The sequence below is a fragment of the Puma concolor genome, chromosome B1, assembly GCF_028749965.1.
Source record: "Puma concolor isolate L17-30 chromosome B1, mPumCon1.1.hap2, whole genome shotgun sequence".
NCBI classification, from domain to species: domain Eukaryota; kingdom Metazoa; phylum Chordata; class Mammalia; order Carnivora; family Felidae; genus Puma; species Puma concolor.
This window is the reverse complement of record NC_141670.1, coordinates 191,719,368-191,745,859: the sequence shown is the minus strand read 5'-3', so window position 1 is coordinate 191,745,859 and position 26,492 is coordinate 191,719,368. Positions and strand designations below refer to the sequence as shown.

The following is a 26,492-nucleotide window of genomic DNA, read 5'->3' as shown; positions in this document are numbered from 1 at the left end:
CCTCCCTCCCCACTACCCCCTCTCAAAAATAAATAAGTAAACATTTTTTTAAAGAGGTATTAACAGTGAAATCGCATGTAGAGCCATGATGGTTTTAGGTGGAGAACAAGATTTTAAAATTTTAAACAAAGCCCATATGAGTAAGAAAGGCAATTCCCTAAGCATTTTGATTAATTGAGGTACTAATGATTCTCAAATGAAGTTCTTAACCTTTAGTTGTGTTAATTTTAAAACTAAAATGGTCAGTTGTTTTACCAGCAAAAAAGTATTTATTCAGGAACAACAGAGACTTGCAGTTTGGGACAAGGAATCAATGGTAGAACCATAGGCAAGTCCAACTAACAAAGGATATGAACCTTATTGTATGGAGAAGGAGGTTGTTTTGAATGAAAGTCCTTTGGACAAAAGCTGGAGCGCAGGGGGATGACCGTTCTCATTGGCTGAGTTGCAGGGTAGTCAGTTTCTTGTGGAAGATGTAATGTACATCTTTCCTTGTTGGCCTGTAATTAATGATCCTTTCCTGTTGATTCTTCTTCAGTTGAGGTCTGTAATTGGTAATTCTTCCTGTAACTGATGTTGAAGGATACCAGTCCTCCTGTGTCTACTTTAGTGAGCCTTTCCTTTATTAAATTTTTACAGCACCATGAACTAGAATCATGAATGGAAAAGCAGTACTACTGATGTTTCAGAGTTTGGGATCACTTCTTACCTTTATTCCTGACACATATACCAGTTTCTCTTATTCTGCTGTTCAAAGAACTAAGAGCATAGATGTATTATAATGGGGCCTTCATTTTTCATGGTAGAATAAAAAGATGATACAATTCCCATGCATGCTGAAAAGGACCTTAGAAATTGTGCCAGAAGAAACAAGTGCCAGAGATGTTACATGACCTGCCTAACCTGTGGGGTAGGAACCCGCACCACAGCTCATGGACCCAGACTCCTAACACTCTATGCTGCCTACTCTTCACCTGCCCCACAGCCCAAGAGCCTTTTTCTTACCTTTTCATACCATTTCATACTGTTTTCAGTTGTTATTTAAAGGCATCTCCCTCAAATTCATGGAATTGTATCCACGGGATAATTATTATTTTTGTCCTTAGAAAGTACTCATATGTTAAGGGTACTGTGGTGGGTTCTGTATAAGCAGGTAAACACACCAAGCCTTAGCTCCACTGTGTCTAATGTTTCATATATTGAGGTTTCTTTTTTTAATGTTTATTTATTTTTTAGGGGCAGGGAGGGCATGAGACAGAGAGGGAGACACAGAATCCAAAGCAGGCTCCAGGCTCTGAACTGACAGCACAGAGCCTGATGCGGGTCTTGAGCTCACGGACCAAAAGATCATGACCTGAGCCGAAGTCAGATGCTTAACCCACTAAGCCACCCAGATGCCCCATACACTGTTTTTGTCCTGTGGCCACAGGGTAAAATGTTTATAGATTTTTCTCCCATAAATTCTCCATTATTACTTAGAAGGTTTTTGTTTTGCTTTTAATTCTGAATAATAGTTTTGGCTCCAAGGAAAAGGGAAAGGAAATTTACATGTTATTTGTCTTTTGCAAGAAGCTAAATATGCAGAGTTTGAATTTATACATGTAACAATCTTTCAAGAAGGAGCTGTTATCTACTACTTTAGTTCACAGATGAGAACACTTAAAATTGACCAGCCTTACTCAAAAAGGCAAAGCCAGGTTTGGAATTCCTATCTTCCACAAAATAGGCCATCTCCTATTGAGACATAACATCAGAATATAAACTGCAAGACATTTGGAGAAAAACAAAAGGTATTGAAAGGCCTGAATGATATATGAGAATCAGTTGAAGAAGTGTGAGATATTTAGAAGAAAGAGATACTTATCTAGGTACTACTTCATCAAAAAATAATTTAACATTTTTTAATTTGGGGTAGAGCACAGGCCAGGGAGGGGCAGAGAGATGAGGGACAGAGGATCTGAAGCTGGTTCTTCACTGACAGGCTGACAGCTGCAAGCCCGACATGGGGCTCGAACTCATAAACCGCGAGATCATGACCTGAGCCAAAGTCAGACGCTCCACCGACCGGGCCACCCAGGTGCCCCTTCATCTAAAATTTTAAAACCTCAGAGGTGTTGTCCTCTCAGAGGAGAATCAAATGCTTGATAGTTCAACCAAAGTAATTTGGTGTTGGTAGTGACCATTTTCTTCAAAAAGTCCCTACAGAGGGATTGGTAGCCACATGTCCCCTCACTACACTGTTGGAAAACTGCAGAAGATCTGTGTCTTCAATGTTTCTAATTTTCTCTGTCACCGAATGCCATTTAAAACTGAGTCTGCTACAAAATGACCATATATAACATAGATTAACCAAGATTTCTCTGAAGGAAGGATGATAATGACACCCCTACTCTGGAAAACTCCCCAAGGCTCCTCTCTGAAACGCTGTGTATGCAACAATCTTAATTTGAAAACCTCTGGGGTAAATAATTTCCAATTTCCATTTCAATGGAAAAATACTAATTTAACTTTAATTTAGAACAAGGTCAATTTGTGTGACTTTTCTTTTAAATTGAAGTATAATTAACACACAATGTTACATTAGTTGTGTGACTCCGTGTAGTCACCATATAACATCCACATTATTATCATATTATTACCTATATTCTCTATGCTGTGCTTTCCATCTCTGTGACTTACTTATTTTGTAATTGGACGTTTGTACCTCTTAATCAGTCCCCTTTGTCTCTTTATCGCCTACCTCCCCTCTGGTAACTCTTGATTTGCACATGACTTTTAGGGAAAAACCTTCACTCGGGATTGTACTTGGGCAGAAGGCACATAAGCTGTCTTAATAGCTAGTCATTTCAATTCTATGTATTGCCTGTTCAGTTGCAGTCTTCCCTCAAACCCCTCAAAACTTATTTGAGCTGCCTGAGAAGCTCTTTAACTCAGTAAAGGGGAAAAGAACAAAATAAAATCTTATTCTCAGGATTTCAAGGAAGTACATGCAGACATCCTTACTGCCCACAATAATCTTTTTCTTCTAAAATTCTTAAATCTATGTTCAGTTGAGAAGGCATAATTGTAAGTAAATCTGCTTAAATGCACAGGCTTGATTTTTCTTAACAGACCCCTTTTGAAAAGAAAGTAATGGAGAATAAAGAAGGAGAGATATTATTAAATAGTGTTAGCAGAGTTACATGCTCAGAATTTTTAGAGGAGACTACACTTCACTTTACTTGTATGATACTTCATGTCATACATGGAATCTCTTCAATCCAGGAAAATGTCTGGAAAATAGTAGATACAAATAAATTTTCTTATTGTTGTCTGCTGATTTTTTACATACTATATATATATATATATATATTCTAAAATAGTAGCAAATCAAACAAATATGCATTAATTACGTCTTGCAGTGCTTATGAGAGTAAACTGGCAATATGGTTCATATTCTTTACCTTTGAACACAGAGATATTAGTTAACTTCTTGCTTATTTTATTACTCCACCTACTTATAATAATGTCAAATGTTAAAAAATGGTGTGCAAGTAGAATGTTGCATAACAGGGAATAAAACCATAACTAAACCAGTGACCCAAACATTGCACTATAGTTACCATGGGATTATCTTTCTTTTTGTGTCTGTGGGTGATTTAATTTAGTAGTTTCAGAAAAAGTGTCTATTCCTGTGTTTAAAATTTCTAATTACAGCGATGGGTAAGGAAGTTTCCAAGCACAAGGGGTATTTGTGGAGCACTGGAGAGACTGACAAGTGATTGATGTGTCAACAACCCCACTGTGCACTTATATTCCATTTTGTGATGCTGGACTATAGATCCTAAGTAAGCCTCAGGAAGTTACTGCTATCCAGCATTTATTAAATGTGTGGCTTCCTGGATGTAAACAACACGGTGCTTTAGCTGCCTAAATGTGCCACTTTCTTTTTACTGCCACACCGCCCTCCCCCAGAGTGGCAGAATATCTGTGAAATGAACAAATGGGGATCTTTTCTTCAATATGTTTAACTGAATTTAAACTCTTGAAAGCAAAGTGCGTATTTCATCAAATGGATTGAAACCACCTAAAAGTGCATGAAAAGGACAGCATTTCTAACTTGAAATCTTTGCTCATGACTTCCTGGTGTCAGTGTGGAATGGCGCTTTCTTGTTTGTGAATGTAAAGGTGACAGCTCAGCGTGTCCACAGGGCATTAGGTTATGTGCAGTCACAAACTGTTGTAATGGTCCTTGGAAGCGGCTTTCTGTGAATACCTCTTGGTTTTCTAGAGTGCCATTTTCTACTCTCTTCGTTCAAGACTTTCTTTTGCCACTTTATAGTTTCTTAATTCATATACATCCTTAACTGCACTTTGTAGTCCTATCATTTCTTTTTTAAAAATCTTTATTATACCCTGCATTGATCGACTATTTTAAAATAGTTGATAAAAAAAGATTAGTGCTATTATAAATTATGATACCTTCAATGTAATTCACATTTTTAGTAATAGATTCAAACCTAAGGATTTATCTGAAGTGCAACTTTATGTTTTCCTGATTTTTAAAGTTTGGAAGAAAATCTTCTGTTTGTAACCATTCTATATTTCTCAATGTTCTAATGACTGCCTCAGAGTTTGGAGGCAAAATGTTCTTAATAGTTTTTCTTTTTTCTTCTTCAACTTGAATGTCAAGAACTTGTATGTTTTAAATGAGCTATTTGTCAAAAGATGACGATTCATTCCAGATAAAAAAGAGAAACCGAGTGCAGAAAAATCTGTGTTTGCTAACCAGCAAAATCTGGAAAATGGCATTTTTGAGATTCCCCAGCAAAATTTTCAACCTAATAAATGTCAGTAGGGCTAACTGAAATGTAGGGTGGGGTGGCTGTGGTGGAATTAGACTAAAGTTGCTAGAGATTTTTATGTATTCTTGTTGTAAATAATTATATACCTGTGTAAATCATGGCATTTTTCATTCCTTTGCCAGACTGAGAAGGAAAAGTGGGAGGTAAAAAAACAGGAGGTCAACATGAATTGACTCCAAGTCAACTGTAATCCATATCCTGTCTTCATAATGCATCTCTTAACAACAACATCAAAATTATACCAGTATATTCCAAACCTTTGTAAGTTATTTAGAATCTGGAACATGTTTTCCCATAGAAACAATGTTGTAAACATTGGTTCAGTTCCCAGGCCAGTGCATACAGCCTATTTAATCCATATGTATCTAAGATACAGTACCAATGTTTGCTTGAGTGCTGGGTCCTAGAGGCATGTGTGCAAGAAAGAGAGCAGTGATGGGTATTTTCTCTCACTTTTCTGGAAAGAAAATGGTCCCATAGGAGTTTTCAGAAGAAACTATTTGATGTTTTTCTCTTCCTTCTGTGTTTTGGAATCAGCTGTCCCAGAGCCCTCCTGAGAACCTGTAGTGAAGACAAGGTCCACTAGCTCACCTGCTGTTTGAAAGGAAAGCAGTTAGCTTTCACAGATTTCCTGTTATGGCATTTTGACCCCTTTATTGTTCTAGGTTTTTAGATAAGGCTTATTAATCTTAACTTTCTAAATGACCAAATTTTAGGAAAAGTTACAAGATAAATTAAAAAAAAAAATTATAAAGTATGAAAAAAGACAATTAGGATATGACAGAAATAGCTTTATGTTGCTGGATATCTAACATCTTAAGGCTTACTTGTGATGTTTAATTTTTTTCATTTAGTTCCGCCTTCACAATGCCTCACTTGCATAGAAATTTTGTAGTTTTTTATAGTAGCCCTCCTAGCGATGCTGGCAGAGGCTTTGGTGGGTTAATAAATATTTTGTTTGCAAATTGGGGATTGTAATTTTTTGCATTTCTTTCAGTAATGTAAAATTGTTCATAGTTGTCATTTTATATTTATTTCAGTGGCTGTATTACTTTGTGTAGTGTGCCTACCCTACCGCATTGCATTCGTAAGCAAGTAGGGATTGGATTGCTTTCTTTGGTCTGTAGTAATTCCTGCTCTTCCCCCCACCCCCAACCCCCCTCCCCTGGCCCCGAAGCCTCCCAGATGTTCTCAGACCTGTGGGGGCAGGCAGGTTAGACAACCCACCCACGGGTTGAATCATCACAGCCATTCTTAAGAGATGTAGCTGTTTTAGAGGGCCTGGGTGGCTCAGTTGGTTAAGCAGCTGACTTTGGCCCAAGTCATGAACTTGCGGTTGGTGAGTTCGACCCTGTGCTGGGGCTCTGCGCTGACAGCTCAGAGCCTGGAGCCTGCCTCAGATTCTATGTCTCCTTCTCTCTCTTGCCCCTCCCCTCCTCATTGTCTCTCTCTGCCTCTCAAAAAATGAATAAAAGCACTTAAAAAAAAAGAGATGTAGCTGTTTCTTTTAAAATTTTTTTTTTTCAACGTTTATTTATTTTTGGGACAGAGAGAGACAGAGCATGAACGGGGGAGGGGCAGAGAGAGAGGGAGACACAGAATCGGAAACAGGCTCCAGGCTCCGAGCCATCAGCCCAGAGCCTGACGCGGGGCTCGAACTCACGGACCGCGAGATCGTGACCTGGCTGAAGTCGGACGCTTAACCGACTGCGCCACCCAGGCGCCCCGAGATGTAGCTGTTTCTTAAGAGATAGAAACCTCTGCATTGCTTTCAGCAATAAGAATGTACACACTTTTTTTTTAAGTTCTTTATATATTAAAAAGGGTAAAAACAAATCTCATTTTGAGTGTAGGAATAGCTGTTCTATTTTCTTGTGTTTAGTTCAAAGGATGACCTGTGTTTTTTAGGCTATAAAAAAACAAAACAAAACACAGTAGCATTCAAGAGATTATAGACCTCATTTGAACAATGTATTGATTTCACTAAATTGAAAATTAATTCCTATTTTCTTCAGTAACTCTGTTGATTTTCATAGTTTCTTTTTATCTAGAAACAAATACAAATCATCTCAAATAAAATCTATTTTAAAAACATACATTTCCAATGTACTTGTAGGTCTTTAATATTGTTTATTCATTTTGCTTAAAAAAATTTTTTTTTGAGATCTATGATGCGATGGCTAAAAATGCAAAATTTTCAGGCCCAACAGGGGGAGCCAATTCCACATTCTATAGAGGTTGCTTGGCATTATTGCTGGTTACCCATTTGTTAGAGCCAAAATACGTCCTTTGCCTTGGACATTTACAGGGCCCCATAACAGATACTCTTCATTAAAAATGATGCAGTATTTTATACTATCTTTTAATCTGTAATGCTAAATTTATTAATCTACTATGGTCATGCTTAGGAAAAGTCTGAAATAAAGGTCATTCTTTTCAAATGTATGATATTTTTAATCAAGATAATCTTACAATCTTTTCCCAAAAATCAGTGTAGAAAAGAGAACATTTTAATGCTTACAAAAATCCTTTGACTATAGCATATTATGATTAGGTTAATAAAGATGGAAAGTATTTTTTCTCCTTTTTAAATATCACATGTATAAAAATAATTAAAATTACATGATGCTATTATGTGGATTCTTTTTTAAAAACCCACATACCTTGCTTTCTTTAAAATAAAGATTTTTTGGGGGGTGCATGGGTGGTTGTTGGTTGGGCATCTGACTCCAGCTCAGGTCATGATCTCACAGTTTCTGGGTTTGAGCCCTGTGTTGGCCCTGTGCTGACAGCTAAGAGCCTGGAGCCTGCTTCGGATTCTGTGTCTCCCTCTCTCTCTGTCCCTCCCTCATGTGTGTTCTGTCTCTCTTTCTCTCTCAGAAATAAATAAACATTTAAAAAAGTAAAAAAAAAAAAAAAATACAGATTTTTGGACTACAGTCAGCCTCTGCAGTGAATCATCTAAAGTGGTATTGAATTTCCATAATTGTTTGGTTCTGTGTTCTATTCTCAAGGAAAAAAAGTAATTTTGCTTATTTGAATTAGGGTAGGGTATATTTTATCATAAAACATTCTCAGAGATTATAAACATTTTCAGTCTGATATTTACATTTACCTTGACAAAGTACATGGAATTGTACAAGGACATTCTTTTTGCAGTACAGAATATGTGGTTTATAATTTTCTGTGCAACTGTAATTTTTGTAAACTTTAATTCACTAGTTATCTACTTATCTTTATATTCTAGAAGATAACATATGATAATTGTATTTGGATAGTCTCAAATTTAGATAGAGGACAGACAGACAGACAGACAGACACACACACACACACACACACACACACTCTAGCACACACAAGCACACACACGCAAATACACAGCCTTTTGGTTCTCAACTACAAAAAAACTTTGGCCTTTATTTCCTGTATATTTGGTGGTAAATATAGTAGTAGATATGTATTATGTGCTAAATACCTAATTAATTGCTTGTTTCAAATTTTAAGAGAAGTAAATCTCCAGCTTATTGTTTAATTTCAGTAAAAGAGAAAATGTACATAAATTTGTCACCTATAAAAATCTTGCTTTTTTTTTTTTTAAACTTAGTCTTTGTGGTGCCTAGAACTTCATTGGAATATTGTTATGCTATTAGGAGCCTAAAATACAATAGAACTTAGTGAATTTGCAGTTTAAAAAAAATGGATCTAGGACATCATTTTCTAATTAAAAGGTTAGTCTCCTTAGTCTGTCTTCTGTCAGTGTAAGAGCTGTGTTTGCCACATAGTAGATACTTTGTAAAAGGTGGATAAATGAATGAGCATAGAAGTGGGTGAATTCTTACTGGCTATGGGGCCTTATACTTATAGAGTATATTTACCTGTTTTAAATTAGATGCTCACTGCTCTGTTGGCTCATAGAGTTGTATGTATGAGCTTTAAAAATTGTAAATATTTTATAATTATGAAATTATTACGAATAATGATAACACCACACTTTTATAATTCAGAATATTGACTATTTGGGATATGTCTTTATTACAGTCTTTAGAAAGAGGTAAGCATATTGTTATCTGTTTAAACTTTCAGTGTTAGAATGCCTCCTTTTTGCAGGGTCACAGTGTATCATGCTTGTAGGAATGGCCATGTACATTCATGTTTCCTAAAGTGAGATCACTCTTCTATCCAATTACCTTTTTGTTCTTCATGCCTCAGAATGTCATTTTGCCCCTATGGCCAGGCATTAATGGGGCATGCTAACTCTATTGTGCTTGCTACTTATGTAACATTAGTTCCAGACTCCCTACTTTTAATTGAAGTGCTACATAGTTAAACTCTCATGCCATGAATTCTAATTCCCTAGAGGAGTTAAGGAAGAGAACTCTATTGAACCCTTTCTCAAATAACATTTCTTTTAAATTGTTGAGTGTTTTGAGTAATGAGATATTAATAAGGATGATGCATTTTCACTCGTAAATAAGAATTGAGATTTAAAACATTGTTTAAAAAGACCATTTTAGAATAATCCCATCCCTCATGAGAAAAGTTGTCTTGACAACAGTACCATTTATAATTAGAAATGATGAATATTTTATTTCTCAAAGGAAATTCTCCCTAAGTATGCTAGACAGTGATTGGGCTAAATGCTCATCAGGCTCAATCATTTTTAATGCAAAAATACACTGTGTATCAACTTTTTGACTCAATATTAAGAAGGGCTTTACATTTTAGCTTAAGGAAAGGATTTTCATATATGTTTTCATATGAGGGGTCTGTGAAGTAAGAGAGGAGATATTGTTGACCTCATTTTACACAATGATTTCATATCTAATAAGTGGCAAAAATAGAACTAGCGAAATGCAGATTAGTTCTTTCTTTTCATCATTTTGCCAAAGGGTGTAGAAATACATGACACATTTTAGACTGGTGCTTCCACTCATAGATATCCATTTTTTTCATACCCTAGAATTTACACCTTTTGCATTTGTGACATTGTATTCCAAAGTATATGAATGAAGACTTAGCTAAAATTAAAGTATCCGATACATATTTCAGTCCTTTTATCAAGTGTTCACGATTTAAGTAAATGGCTATTCACGCTGAAAGACAAAATTCACACTTCATTTTATGCAGCCATTTGTTATATCAATTGTAAACATTTATCTGGTGCCTAGTACCTGTCAGGCAGTGTGGACTGTTCAAGGTAAATAAAACACAGACCACACAGGAGGAATGGAAGGACACCTGTGCAAAACAGTGGCCAACCTTCAGCATTGAGGTAGAAACTGTTGCATGATGGGAGAGCTTCCACGTGCTGATAAAGGGTTCAGGAGGGCCATATGGAGGAGATGATGCTTGAGGTGGGTCATGAAAAAGGAGTCATATTTGTAGAAGGAAGTGAAGGTGGGGGCGTGACATCCACTACCGGAAATGACATGTACAATCGGATGTGGTGAGGCACCAGGGAGAAGAGCAAGGGATTGGGGAATAAGCTGGAATGTTAAGTGGTGCCTGACCCAAGATGGTCTGGTGTTTTTAAAGCCAACATTTATCATCTAGTAAGTTCTGTTACCTTACCATGAATTCACTGGCTTATAGATTTACACAATTGTTTGTATCCGATTACATGTGATATGGCACTTGCTTGATACAAATTCACATCCTGTCATCATCTATATGACTATGTTAAAAGTCTGTTCACTTATTGAAATCTTACATCACAATTAAAGGTTAATATGAGACATAGTTTATCAATTCAGATATACATTTGAAAACGTCAATTGATATATCCTCATGATGAATTTAAATGAAGCTAGTGTTACATGGGATATTTTAGATTTATATATTGTGTAAGACCTTTTAATATAGATTCACTGTTAGGTTCTATTAATAAAGATGTAGAATTTGATTCAGAGGTGTTCAGTGGCAGATTTAGAGAGCATACCCTAATCTTTTTTTTTTTTTTTTTTTTTTTTAACGTTTATTTATTTTTGGGACAGAGAGAGACAGAGCATGAACGGGCGAGGGGCAGAGAGAGAGGGAGACACAGAATCGGAAACAGGCTCCAGGCTCTGAGCCATCAGCCCAGAGCCTGACGCGGGGCTCGAACTCACGGACCGTGAGATCGTGACCTGGCTGAAGTCGGACGCTTAACCGACTGCGCCACCCAGGCGCCCCAAGCATACCCTAATCTTATCAGTACCCTTAGAAGTCAGCCTTGTTGCTTAGTATAAGGTATTGAAACAGGTGTAGTGGCTTTTTATATTTCCATTTGATTGATTAATTGATAGATTTGCACTGAACAGGAATTTCTTTATTGGCCTCCATTTCTCATTAGAGCACATTTCATCCTGGAGAGGCTCTGACGTCTCAAATTTGATATGTAATTACAACTGTGATATTTTTATTTTGAATACAGTGAAGAAAATAGAGTACATTTCATAGAAATGAAAGAAATCACAAGATCCTCTTTTTTCTTTCCTCCTACATATCAAGCTGTATTCGTAGAAAATGCCAAGTTGTCTAACTGTGAACATGGTTTCCTCAAGGAGTCTGCAGTCCCTTGAAAGGACAGACATACAAACAACATGGAACAGCATGGATGCTAAATTAGAGATATGGAACAACATCGATACTAAGGGATATGTTCACCGTCTATGTAGGCATATGTGTGTGACTTGTCCTTTCTTAGTGGAGATCTTATGGCAAATCACTTAAGTGTGGATGTGAAGAGGAAAATTACATGTTCTTGGAGCTGAGGACTGGGGTAGAGCATTCCAGCTAGAGGCAATGACAGGAAAAAAGACATGGACTATAAACGGGAGTTAAGAGGCACATTGAGGACAAGTGGTAGGAGATGAACCTATAGGGGCGCCTGGGTGGCGCAGTCGGTTAAGCGTCCGACTTCAGCCAGGTCACGATCTCACGGTCCGTGAGTTCGAGCCCCGCGTCGGGCTCTGGGCTGATGGCTCAGAGCCTGGAGCCTGTTTCCGATTCTGTGTCTCCCTCTCTCTCTGCCCCTCCCCCGTTCATGCTCTGTCTCTCTCTGTCCCAAAAATAAATAAACGTTGAAAAAAAAAAAAAAAGGAGATGAACCTAGAAAGGGTAGTTTGAGGGACGTTCCAGGAGTTGCTACAGTGTTTGGGTCTCCTCCAGGAGGCTGGGGAAAACATGGAAAATGTTAAGCAGGGTTGTGACATGTTGAAATCTGGAAACTAGAAAAATGATAGTTAGGAGGGCAGATTTGAGGGACTCGGGGCATCTGTTAGTCTCCCCTGCAGGGATTTAGCTGTGAGGGTAGAGGAAGGGTCTTGTTCAGTCTCGTGTTGCACAGGTTCCTACTACGGTGCATTCCTCACTACTACTCGACGCATGTTTATTCATTGAATGAATGCTACTATTCTTCCCCCAATGCTTAATTAAAAGCCCAGCTAGATTTTTACAAAAAAGAAAAAAAAAAAGATGAAAAGAAAGAAAATAGGAAAAAGAACTGCAGACTGAAACAGGGATTTACATCCTACAAAGGATGACTCAAAGGTACTCGTTGGTGAGGGAAGAAGAGAAGTTGTGTCAGACTGTGATATTGGCCCCTGTGAGACACCCCTCCCAGTACTCGTGGCCACGTGTAGTCCCTTTGGTTGAATCTGAGCTTAGCCCTGTGACTGGCATTGGTTAATGAGACATTTGCAAGTGAGGTGCAAACAGAGGCTTGATAATAAACACTTTCATTTTGGGGACTGTCCTCTTGGAAGACTTGAGGTTAGAGGGCACCTTGGGAGAGCACCTTCCGTGCCAGGAGGAAACCAGAGAAGAGATGTAGAGAAAAAACCCAGGGATGCATAGAGAAAAACCCAGATCCCCAGCCAGCACCCCTAATCTCACTCCTAGCCAATGCCCTGTCAAGCCATTCTGCAAATTCCAGCCATCGCAGCACCCTGGCTACTCCATATGAAGCAGAGAAGCTGTCTGCTCAAACCACAGAATTTAAAGAGATAATGACTGCTTGTCATTTTAAGTCCCTAACCTTGGGGATGCTTTGTTATGTAGTAATGTGTAACTCAAAGAGGAATCAAAAAAGATTATAACACCTTCATTTAGCTATGAACAGAAATACAAGAGGTATAGTCCCCTTGCTAGCACACCTGACCTAATTGAAAAGAATAAATATTTTTACTGCATTTCAGCACACTGCAGGCACTTAAAACTGTTTGCTGGAGGCAGCATTAGAAGAAAGCCAGACTTAGGATAATGGTGTGCCATTTGATCATGTTAGATGGAGAACTTTCCAGATGTCCTTTTTCATTTTTGTTTCTGGTTATCATATAGATCCTTGTGACCTTACATACTGTATAGTAACTGGAAGTGTAAACAAACCACACACAAACACACAGAGCCCAGAGAGGAAGATAAATATTTGTGAAATTGAAATTAGCTAGATCCCAACACAAGGAAAAAAAGACTGAAGTTCTATATCACATGTTAAGAAACTGAAATTAATGAACAAACTTCAGTAAAAGAGGAAAAGCCAGGCTTATCCTTTATATTTCATTTAATCTAACATATACACAATACCATGTATGGGGAGCCTAATCATGCACACAGATTATATAGTTTGGCTAGAAAGTTTGAGGTTCCATTTATTTTTTATTTATTTATTTATTTATTTTATATATATGAAATTTATTGTCAAATTGGTTTCCATACAACACCCAGTGCTCATCCCAAAAGGTGCCCTCCTCAATACCCATCACCCACCCTCTCCTCCCTCCCACCCCCCATCAACCCTCAGTTTGTTCTCAGTTTTTAACAGTCTCTTATGCTTTGGCTCTCTCCCACTCTAATTGAGGTTCCATTTAAAGGAGGGGCAAATGGTGTGTTTGGGGATTGGTCAGTACTCCCTGATGAAAATGTACAATTGATAAGTCACAAATAAGTTGTTATGTCCACAGAGGATTACTTTCATGTGCTAGCAAAGCTATAATTTCCTCCTACCAAATTTTACATAATTCTTACACACTCATCGCTATTAAAATTTCATTTTGCCAAGAACAAAGCCCCCCCCCCAAAATCTTAGTCATCATGGCAGAAAAAGGGGGTGGGTGGGAGAAAGTAAAATAGTGGAATCACTTAGATCAGTAGAAAATGAGAACTTCTTTTTGTTTTTTTGATTTTGGGGTTCTTTTTTTTGAACTTCAGAAACTTAAAGCAGCAGGGGGCAGTAGAACATTTTGAGTGTGAAATAGGGACAGGACTGGTCAGTGCAGAAAGACATTGGCATCTCGCAGGATGCATTTTTGTTTTATTTTTACTTTACTTCCTATGCAAAAAGACTCTCTTTGATCAGAGTCATTATTTTTATTTTCTTGTTCTCACAAGCCAGGGATGAATAGTCATGCAACAGCAATGTTAACAGTAAAAGAAACTCACCCATTTAGAAGAATAGCCTTTGCTCTTTTCTCAACTAAATCAGTAAACAGAGCTGGCTTCCTTGCACAGTATATAATATCTTGTTAATTTGCTTTTTAATTCCCTTTTCCTCTTGTGTGTAACTTTGTTTGAAAATCCTGGTATGTGGAGTAGAGGGGGCTCCAAACAGGAAGCATGAGCATTAGTCATCAGATAATGAATTGAGTGTTTAATTTTTCAGTACACGTGCAGGTTTCTTTTCTCTGCCGTTCATCTTTGTCCCTGTCCACCTTCTCTGGCTTCTTGTGCTTTGGCAAGTCATCCCAAACCAGTGTCTGTTCCCAGAGAAATCCTTTGCTCTCCTCCCTCTATGCCTTTTCTCCTGCTGAACCTTTCTCCTAGGATTTCCTCTCTTGCGTATCCATGATTCCAACTTATAGTCACTTTTTCAAAACTTATTTCAGATTCCAGATGTTTGGTGACCACTTCTGCTTTTCCCCCCAACCAAAGTAACTGCTCCCATCCACTGGGTCCTCCACTGGGTCCATTCACTCAGCTTATAGTACTCATTTCTCTACCTTATTTTTAAGAAATCATCATTTGACTAAAATTTGTATTTTCCTCATAGGACTGTCAGTTCTCTGAGTGCAGATATTCACTTTTCTGACACACACACAGAGCACCTACTATAGTTTTGCAGTCTTCTTATACATTTGAGTAAGATCTGTTCAGTCAGTAAATGCACTTGGCCTGATGTGTTCAGTCAGTAAATACATGCTCACCTGTTGTTCATTTAGGCATTCAGGAAGGTGGAGGGGGAAAGGACAGTAAGCAAGTATTTATTAAGTACTTAATTACATATCAGGGATTCCAATTTTCTGAGTCAGTTCTCTTTAAGTCCTTATAGCAACTCTTTAAGATAGGTAATATTATGTCCACACAGATGGGGATATGAAGCTCACAGGCAGTAGCTTGTCCAAGATCACACAGATGGTGTGAGACAGAAGTGGCATTTCAGACCCACCCACCTCTCCCCCCACTGCCTCCTAAGCCTGCAGTGTTTTCACTACACAGCAGACAGTTATTTATTATCTACTATGTGCCACACACTGCTTTATGCACTATTGATTCTACATTGAATAAAATACTGTCCCTGTCATGGAAAGGCTCACATTCCAGCAGGGGAGAGATTAAAGTAATTATTATGATTCTGAGTGATAAGTGCTCGCAGTGTGCCCTGTGGGTACGCGGCAAGGGGACCATTAGCTCTGCCAGATGAGGGATGAGTCTCGCACAGAGTTGGAGGTCAGATGTGGGAGGTGATGGGGCTTTGGATGATTAGCAGTTCACCAGGTGGAGAAGGAAGAAAGGCTCCTCGGGCAGAGGAATGCGTCTAAGGTCAAGACACTGGAGAGCATGGCCTGACTATATCAGTTCGTGGGCTGGGAGTGGGCTTCATGGTTTTGGAAGTGGTGAGAAGAGAGTGGAAGGTGACCTGCACTCCAAGGGGCCAGTAGATAACCAACTATGTCCCTTCTCAGTGCAGAGGTTCTTAGTCTGTGGCTTACATTATCAAAGTGGTGTTTCTACTCAATCTGTAGGTCAGCCATGAAATATATGAGAGGAAGCATGTGGCAAAGAAAGCATGGGCTCTGAAGTCAAATAGAAACCCTGAATTCCAACTCTGACATTTTTAATTTTTATTATTTTTTAATGTTTATTTAGAGAGAGAGAGAGCGAGAGCGTGCGCGTGCGTGCACAAGCTGGGGAGAGGGGCAGTGGGGGAGAGAGAGAGAGAGAGAGAGAGAGAGAATGAGAGAGACTCTTAAGCAGGCTCCATGCTCAGTGCAGAGCCCCATGTGGGGTTCGATCCCACGACCCTGGGATCATAACTTGTGCCGAAATCAAGAGTCAGATGCTCAACCCACTGAGTTCCCCAGGTACCTCCTAAGTCTTTTTTTAGCTCTGTATGTGATCTTGACTGGGAACCCAATTTCTTTGACTTTCAGTCACTGCCTCTATAAAATGGGGATCTTAACTCCCTCAAGACTCATCGTGAGGACTGGAGAACAGATAGATGCAGTATCCAGTAGACAGACAGTGGTTTTAGTAAACATGGGCCTCTGTTACAAGCTTCACCTTTCTGCGTATCAGTGTACTTGTAGAAGTATTGGTAAAGCATTCTTAAATTTCTAAGACTGTATGTTTTTTATATTGATATATGAAGTAGTTTCAAAGTGCTAATTATATACATACATACATGCGTGCATAAATATATATATTTCTTTTTGCATAATTTAGTGAAATTCTGATACTGTAAGAGCAAGAAAGTTCACATGCTTTTCATTTTCTTGCATTTACTAGCATGAAATAAAAATGATTTTGTCATTCTTCATGAGTCTTATTTTGGATAGTTTTGAGAATAAGTCTAATTTTGTACCATTCCTAAGATATTTTGGGCTTCTAACAACAGAGTCAACATTATTACCCATTATTACCATTGCTAATTCAAAATTATAAATAATACGATTTTTCTGGTTTATAGACCAGTTTCCTTGGCTTTCAAGTATGGACAATTATCAATAGTATGGTGCCTATAACTGAAATAATATTTGACAGAAGTCCTATTTGAAGTGTTTTTAAGTTAAAAGAGCAAACACTCTTATTACAGTGAAGTTATTCTTACATATTCCACAAACAAGTGCAAGTTCTCAAATAAGATACGAGTTAAAGTGTGCCAGTGTTCACGTAAGAATTCCCTAGGCTAGAGACTTCTCCACACACTGACATCTCTACTTTCTGTCTCTGAATAAAGCAGTGTACCCGCTTTCTGTTTATAACTAAGCTGTTTTTTTCTTGATGCCCTCTGGGTCCTTTGTCACCAATTCTTTCTATTTCTCCTTTACTTTTAACTTACTACTTTTTGTGACCTTTTCTCTTCTGCCCATGAGTGTGGTCAAGATTCTTTACTCCTTAGGGAAAGAAAAAGGAAGCAATAAATAAAATATCCTTTTTTTTTTTAAAGGTTTTTTTTCTGTTTGTTACAACCTTTCTACAGTCAGATATCTTGGTGTAATTACTTATTTACTATATTGGCTTTTTTTCATTTCTCATTAATTTTTTTAATCCACTGTGAGAAAGCTCTGCCCTTTCCTACATCACTATCGCCCCTGTTATACTAAAAGCATTGGTAATCTTCCTGGTCTCCACTTACCGAACCCAGTGGTCCAGTGTTAGTCTTCATCTGCTACACTGGACATGATTCCATCCTCATGTTCCCCTTCATGCATCAGTATTTTCTCAGATTTTCTTCTTTTCTCTCTTTTTACTGCCATTCTATACATGCTTTCTGGAGAAGGTCACGAGTTTTTCAAGTTTTAAACTACTGCCACCAACTGAGAACGCTAAAACATAAATCTGTATCCCAGAACTTCAGATTCATACGTGCAAATGTCACACAAATTTGGATGAAAGCTTAGCAACTCAAAACGAACCAGCACAAAAAAACCTGCCTCTCTCTTTCTCTGTGCTGACCATTTCCTCCTTTACCCCCATCAAGAATTTGCTCAGTTTTCTGTTATTTTCTTCTGCAGTCTCTCAGACATTCATTCTCAAAGTCGCCGAGGACACGAATATGGGTGTCAGACTCATACTTTTCTCTGTGTCCCCCACCCAATAAACTTTCATCCCTGACAATTTGACTCCTTATCATAAATTTTCTCCTCCTTTACTGTCCTATTTACTATTGCCTTGGATTATTGCACTGGTTGCAAAGGGTCTTGCTTGCTCGAGAGATGCTTTCCATCAATGAATTTGCCCCAGTTGCTGCAGAGCACTGTGTCCCAAACCCCTGTAACTATCCTGAAAGTTCTTTCATGCTACTTGGCCTCATTCTGTAACTGAATTTTCAAGTCAGTTTCCACTTACATATTTCAAGAGAAGGGGATATGTTTATTATTTGTATTCTCAGAAACTATCACAGTAAAATCCCTGTGAACTGAACCCAGTGTTTTATACTAAGATAATTCTTTCGTTTTTATTTAAATTCCAGTTAGTTAACACAGAGTGTAATAATAGTTTCAGGTGTACAATGTAGTGATTCAGCACTTCTGTTTAACACCCATTGCTTATCGCCACGAGCACCCTCCTCCATCTCCATTTCCTGTTTAACCCATGCCCCCCAACCTTCCCTCTGGTAACTAGTGGTTTATTCTCTATAGTTAAAAGTCTGTTTCTCGATTTGCTTCTCCCTTTTTCCCCCTATGCTTGTTTCTTTTGTTTCTTAAATTCCACATATGAGTGAAATCGTATGGTATTTTTCTTTCTCTGACTGACTCATTTTGCTTAGCACGGTACCCTCTAGCCCCATTCACGTCATTGTAAATGACAATATCTCATTCTTTTTTATGGGTGAGTAGTATTTTATATATATCTATATATCTGTATACCACAAAAGACCCTGAATAGGCAAAGCAGGCTTTTTGTTTTTTTTTTTAATTTTTTTTTTTTAACCGTTATTTATTTTTGAGAGAGAGACAGAGCATGAACGGGGGAGGGTCAGAGAGAGGGAGACACGGAATCTGAAACAGGCTCCAGGCTCTGAGCTGTCAGCACAGAGCCCAACGCGGGGCTCGAACTCACGGACCGCGAGATCATGACCTGAGCCGAAGTCGGCCGCCCAACCGACTGAGCCACCCAGGCGCCCCCGAAGCAGCCTTTTTGAAAAAGAAAGCAAAACTGAAGGCATTGCAATTCTGGACTTCAAGTCATATCACAAAGCTGTGGTGACCAAAACAGTATGGTACTGGCCCAAAGAGACATACAGATCAATGGAACATAATAGGAAACCCAGAAATGAACCCACAACTAGATGGTCAATTAATCGTTGACAAAGCAGGAAAGAATACCCAATGGAAAAAGGACAGTCTCTTCAAAAAATGGTGTTGGGAAAACTGGAGAGCAACATGCAAAAGATTGTAACTAGACCACTTTCTTACACTATACACAAAAACAAATTCAAAATGTATTAAAGCCCTTCATGTGAGACAGGAAACCATTAAAATCCTAGAGGAGAACACAGGCAGTAACCTCTTTGACATTGGCCGTAGCAACAACCTCTTACTAGATATGTTTCCTGAGACAAGGGCAACAAAAGCAAAAATAAACTATTAGGAATACACCAAAATACTAAAATAATTTGACAAAAAGTGAATGTATAGGAAAAGTTAGGAAATTAGAAGACAGCTTTGAACTTCACATTCTACATTCCATTTTCAAACCACGCTGTTATAACAAGATTATCCCTCAGATACTATGTTTACAAGTAAATATTTATAACAACTTTTTGAAAGTGTGATGAAATAATTTTGAATATCTTTCCATTGTATTTAGATGGTAGTGTTATTAATTAAAAATGAGGTAATAATATTCGTATAGGATTTGGTGCATTGTAGATAGATATTCTATCTATTGTATTCTAAATACAAGTTGGTATGAAAACTTACTTATAAGTTTTTAAAATTTTTATAGATTGTTTTTCACAAACCTGTATCACAAACTGTATGGGCAGTGAATTGTACTAGTTTGGTTGAAAGGTTTTTATTGTGTTTTACGATTATAATTGAGAATGGACTGTTCTTTATAGAATACTTAGTAAATTATACTGAATATTGAGGCTTGATTGCTTGCAAAATTAATGTGTTTTTTTTGTTTGTTTGAAATATACTCTGGTAAGTCACTATAAATGTGTATCCAGTAATTTATTCGAATTGGTGTTCAGATAAAAACATATTGAGTTTCTCGGGGCTTTCAATATCAGTTCTATTTCTGTATGACTTTAGCTTTCTAATACAAGGAATGCAATTTGAATTGTTTACTGCTGTAAGCCACTGGTTATTTTCAGGCATAATGGAATAATGGTGTTTAGCCACAATGTGGTATTTTCTAAAAGCACATGAAATATTTCACGAATAAGATTAGCTAAAGAATTTAGTCTCATTTTATGACCATGACAGTTGAGGTGTGCAACATGAGAAGTTTGTATTTTCAGAAAAGTTTCTCAGAGTGTTATTTTAAAGAAAATGAAACTCTTTCTTAGAGGATCAGATATTAAGTTTCCACTAAACTGTGTTAAATGTCTGGTTTTAAGTTACAGTATGGAAAATTTAGGTTACTCACTTATTTAGGCATTTTAATGTGAACCAAGAAGAGTTTAATAATAATAATCTAAAACTTTCATGCATATATGATAGTGTGACTTTGAATTATTCTTTAGTGAAATACTAAGGATTTTATAATTTCCTCTTTCTCAGAATATCTTGGGGACTTTGTTTCTTGCCCTCCTGTCCTCTCTCCCCACTCCCCCCTACACACAGTTTGCTGTATGGAAAATCTGGGCCAGAAAGTTGGAGGAAGGATGGCAGAGGAGGGGGCAGTTCTGGGATGGCTGGGCCAGAGGTGAGACGCTGGAAAACTGTCTTCTTCTCTGAGGCAGCTTTCTGTCACAAAGAAAAGAAGGCTCAGAGAAGCAATGCTTGATATGTCCCATCACAACTGAATTTTAGAAATGGCAAATTTGACTCTATTTACATTCTTGTAATCTGTAAAATAAATGTGTCTCATTGTTGTGAACATTTGTTAAAAGCACAAAGAGAGAAGCACAAAGAGAAACAAAGTACTTCTATAAAAATATTCCTAAAACTCCTAGAAACATCTTCTGGGAAAGAATGTTACAGTTTTACTCATGTCTGTGGTTTTTTAAATTGACACTATTTCATAAAAATTCAATGAATGTCATTGTGATAAAAGAATGAATATGAGAAATAACTTATTTTATATTACTAGATAGGCATTTCTTTTCATGATTATATCATGAGTTCCATATTTAACAAATGGTAAATTTGTTTTATTTGCCTCATATATACTTCATAACTTTACATTGAGAAGTTATAAACATTTTGTGGATGTGTATTATATCCTTTGAAAATAGAAATGCTTGCCTGTCCGAGAAATATAAACTATTTTAGATTATCATTTTCATTAACATTTGCCAGACATTTTTATGAGTAATTTCCAGTCATAGAATCTTATAGAAATTATATGTTTCAGTTTTAGATAAAGTTAAAATACATATTAAGGGGAAAAGGTATTACTTAGAGTAGAACTTATAATTAATATTTTCATCTCTCTTCAAATGACAAATTTATAACAGGTTTTCTTGGTTTGGATAGCTATTCTGGTGGTAATCTTCATGGGGTTCTGTCTATAAGAAATTGATTATGAGTTTTGATGCTGAATTTTTAACACAGGGATTGTTACTGTTCAGCTATTTAACATGTATTTTGTTGGGGCGCCTGGGTGGCGCAGTTGGTTAAGCGTCCGACTTCAACCAGGTCACGATCTCATGGTCCGTGAGTTCGAGCCCCGCGTCAGGCTCTAGGCTGATGGCTCGGAGCCTGGAGCCTGGAGCCTGTTTCCGATTCTGTGTCTCCCTCTCTCTCTGCCCCTCCCCCGTTCATGCTCTGTCTCTCTCTGTCCCAAAAATAAATAAAAAACGTTGAAAAAAAATTTTTTTTTAAAAATAAAATGTATTTTGTTAACACTAACCTTTAATCCAAGCTTTCTTTTTTTCTAAGAATGTTCTCTTACGCAGAAGATTGACAAAAAAAGAAAAGAACTCTAACCCTAACCAAAGAATAAGGCCAAAGGTTTTGGATTGCCACAGCAACTATGTGGCTTCTGGGTAGAAGGGATTTTCACTTAATGGTGGTCGTCAAATGACTCCATGGCAATATTGCCTTTTAGCAGCAATTGTATCCACCAGCCCCCAAACATGATAACCATTGGTGTTTTTGCTAATAGTTCATTTCTTATGTCTTTGTTTGCTCTTAGTTGAGAGAGTTGTATTTTGACCTAAACAGAGGGTGCTGAGTCTGATTGTAAAAAAAAAAAAAATAATAATAATTCAGTGGTTTTGCCTGTGGAAATGTTTTACCATATCTCCTAAACTATAAACGGATAGGTTAACTTGTGATGGCCGATACTAATAATCCCTGGCCCTTGTTATGAGAAATAGCATTTAAGAAAATGAGAAGGGGGGCGCCTGGGTAGCTCAGTCGGTTACGCGTCCGACTTAAGCTCAGGTCATGAACCCAGTGTCAAGCCCCCGTGTCCCATCGGGCTCTGCACTGACAGCTGAGAGCCTGGAGGCTGCTTCAGGCTCTGTATCTCCCTCTTTCTCTGCCCCTCCCCCACTCGCACTCTGTCTCTTGAAAATAAATGTTAAATTTTTTTTTTTAATTTTTTAAAAAAAAAGAAAGAAAATGAGAAGAAAAAACTTAATGATTCCACTGCATGAATAAGAACATTCTTGAGTTACAGAAAATAGTGCAATTAATGATAATCAAATTTTATTCAATAGAAATTATTAAATTATGCCACTTAAGAGTTTGGAGATTTTATATGTGTGTGTTTGTGTGTGTGTATGTATATATATGTATATACACACAATATATATATTATTACATATATATCTTATATGGGTATATACATATATACAATACACATATTTTTCAATCGTTTCTGTAAAGAATTCAGATTTAATTTACATACACACACACATACACATACAAACTTGGGTAATAAACTTTTTATATCCTTCTTATTTCAAGTTATTTGTAAATTTATTCTGTAGCCTGAAATGCTTTTATGCCTTTAACTCTTAAAAACGTATATTTGACAATCTATGCACGATTGTGTTACAATTTGACATGATTAAGAGATTTTTCAGCTCTATGATTGGGATAGTATTTCTGGACTAGTTGCAGGATTTTGTTCCTAAAATACATTGATTTAGATAATTACATTCTCCTGTAGTCTCTTGGGATGATATTTGGCTTTTTGTAGAAAGCAGACTTCTGATTGCTTTCTGCCTCTTATTTTTTTTCTTTTTAAATTTCTCCATTCCACTGCTTAAGTGTCTTAGAGCCTGTGTGTTTATAGCTACTTTTAGGGTCACAAAAGCAAATATTTTATGTATTATGACTACAAATAGAATGCTGTTCTTGGTTCATAAATCTTAGATTATTTCTCAGTCCCAGGGCAAGTGAAGTTGAAAATTACATAGTAAGCACATTTCTGCCAGCCCCAGGTCAGATATTCATACTGATAGGCAGGATGACATAGTGGAAAGTATCTGTCTCTGGTGTCAGAAAAACCCAGATTTATATCTCAGGTCTCTTATTTATTGTCTGTATTGTTTTGGACAACTTTCTGAGTCTTGATTTTCTCATCTGTAAAACAGAAATAAGAATATCTGCCTCTCAGGATTAAATGAGATGTTAAGATGTGGTAAAAATTAGACACACTAAGTGATGGCCAAGTACAACAACCTTCCTTCCCGGTTGGAAACCAAATATTTTATGGTTTTAGAGGTTAATATACAGTTGACCTTTGAACAGGAGGGGTTTGAACTATGTGGGCCCCAACTCTGTGTGGATTTTTCTTGATGAGTACAGTGCTGGAAATGTATTTTCTCTCCCTTATGGTTTTCTTTTTTTTTTTTTTTTATTTTTTTTTTTAAATTTTTTTTTTCAACGTTTATTTATTTTTTTGGGGACAGAGAGAGACAGAGCATGAACAGGGGAGGGGCAGAGAGAGAGGGAGACACAGAATCGGAAACAGGCTCCAGGCTCTGAGCCATCCGCCCAGAGCCCGACGCGGGGCTCGAACTCACGGACCGCGAGATCGTGACCTGGCTGAAGTCGGACGCTTAACCGACTGCGCCACCCAGGCGCCCCCCTTATGGTTTTCTTAGTAACATTTTTTTCTTCTCCACTTTATTCTGAGACTACAGCATATAATACACACAACATACAATATGTGTTAATCAACTGTCTATGTTATTGCTAAGGCTTCTGGCCAAGGTAGGCTATTAGTAGTTAAGTTTTGGAGGAGTCAAGAGTTATATGTGGATTTTTGACCGTGTGAGGGATGGGTACCCCTGACTCTCCAGTGTTCTTCAAGGGTCAACATATGTATATGTGTACAGGTATTTATATACACATACAACATATATATGTATGTATATACACACACACATATATATGTATGTATACATATGTATATATGTGTGTATGTATATGTATGTATATGTATGTATATGTGTGTGTGTATATATATATACACACACACAAACATTTATTCAACAAATTTTATTGAATAAATGTATAAGTAGATATATACTGAGTTCCTACTATTTGCCAGGTTCTGTTCTAGATTCTTGGGACACATGGTTTAACAAAACAAAGACTCCTTTCATTGTAGAACTTAATATTTTAGAAAGTGAATATTGCAAACTTTCCTTTAGTGTCACTAATGCCTATTTGTTTTTAAGTTTATTTATTTTGAGAGAGAGAGAGAGAGAGAGAGAGAGAGAGAGTGGGGGAGGGGCGGAGAGAGAAGGAGAGAGAGAGAATTCCAAGCAGGCTCTGCACACTCAGTGCAGAGTCCAATGCAGGGCTTGAACTCATGAACCATGAGACCATGACCCGACCCTAAGTTGGATGCTTAACCTACTGAGACACCCAGGCACCCAACTAATTTTTATTTTAAGCCATTCCAGCAGCCTTGGCTGTCTGTTCTGTTGGTTCACACCATATGCATGTTCCCATAAACTAATGGAAAGAAGAAAATGTAGCACAGGATGAGAGTTATTTATCTCTCATATAAAAAGAGATCTTGAGGGGCGCCTGGGTGGCGCAGTCGGTTGAGCGTCCGACTTCAGCCAGGTCACGATCTCGCGGTCCGCGAGTTCGAGCCCCGCGTCAGGCTCTGGGCTGATGGCTCAGAGCCTGGAGCCTGTTTCTGATTCTGTGTCTCCCTCTCTCTCTGCCCCTCCCCCGTTCATGCTCTGTTTCTCTCTGTCCCAAAAATAAAAAAAAAAAAAAAAAAAAAAACGTTGAAAAAAAAAAATTTAAAAAAAAATAAAAAATAAAAAAAAAATAAAAAGAGATCTTGTGAATTAATTCAAAAAGATAAGCAGTGAACATAGTGTACTCAATAAAAGGTCATTTCAACACCAATGCATTTGTGTAGGAAATATGTCTTCAAGCCTATTTTTCATCAGTGTTTGTGAGACAAAAAGCTGGAAAAAATTATAAGTTTTCATCAATAATGGAAAAGTTCAGCAAATTATGGTCAACCCAAAGTATGCGGCACTATATTGATATTAAAAATGATGAATTAGAGCTATCAGCATTGACCTAGATGGATATCTATGATATATTGTGAAGTGAATAAAACAAGTAGGTTTGTGACGGGCCTATTATGACCACATTTTTGTATTAATGTTTCTCTAGTATGGTTATTTCAAATTTTAAGATGTTTTATGAACATAGAGAAAGATAGGGAAGAATGTATATAAAGTGTTACTATTTGTTACCTCATATGGGGGGATGTTGGTAGGGCTTGTTGGTGGGAGATGGGAAGTCACAGCACTTGAACGTCTTTGATTTCTATGAGTTGTTATAATTATTATGTACAATGATGTAATAAAGAAATAAAAAAAATTAGAATTTCAGGTTATTAGAAATGGTTTATTTATGCTTTCATTGGTATATCCCTTTTCAGTGTGGAGATTAATACAGAATCTCCTGTAATACTTTGCATTATAGTAGGTATTTACTAAGTGTTTCAAACATTCATTAATTGAACTGTGTTGAGAACTCTATAAGAGTTCTCATCTATATAGTTCTATATCTAATACATATATGTATGTATCTCATTCTATATATAATTTTTATTACTTATGGTTATATATATATTTAGATATTATGTATTACTGTATATTATTATATATCATAGAATGATATGTCATAATTACATATTATATTATTATATATAATTATATGTTATATATTGCTTATGGTTTTACATATGTATTATAAATAATACTTTGAGGGCTATTGAATGCAAGATACTTTTGCCTAGAAATGATTTTCCTGCTTAGGTTGGAGTTTTATTTTCTTGGTGGGAGTGAGCCAAGCAAGGACAGCAATAGGCCCATAATAAAGTCACCTCCTTCTGGCTTCCTCCTACTCTCCAAAAATGTGAGCTGGGCAAGGCATAATGAACTTTATGCATTCATTCACTTGGTTATTCCAAGGTTTATTGCTTGCTAAGTCTTGTGGGGGAAACAAAGATTTATTCATGGATCTTTTACCTACAAGGAGTTTACAGTTCTGCAGGTTA

The 26,492-nt window shown here is 37.2% G+C and overlaps 1 protein-coding gene and 1 long non-coding RNA gene across 10 annotated transcripts in view; both read left to right on the top strand.

Moving 5' to 3' along the window:
• The window catches only part of SLIT2 (slit guidance ligand 2), a 375,863-nt gene that overhangs the window by 42,013 nt on the left and 307,358 nt on the right, over positions 1 to 26,492 (top strand). The window lies entirely within an intron of this gene.
• Positions 11,935 to 19,935, top strand: LOC147582082 (uncharacterized). The gene is made up of 2 exons (XR_015250553.1): positions 11,935 to 13,467; positions 13,684 to 19,935. It is a non-coding gene; the product is annotated as an uncharacterized LOC147582082 (long non-coding RNA).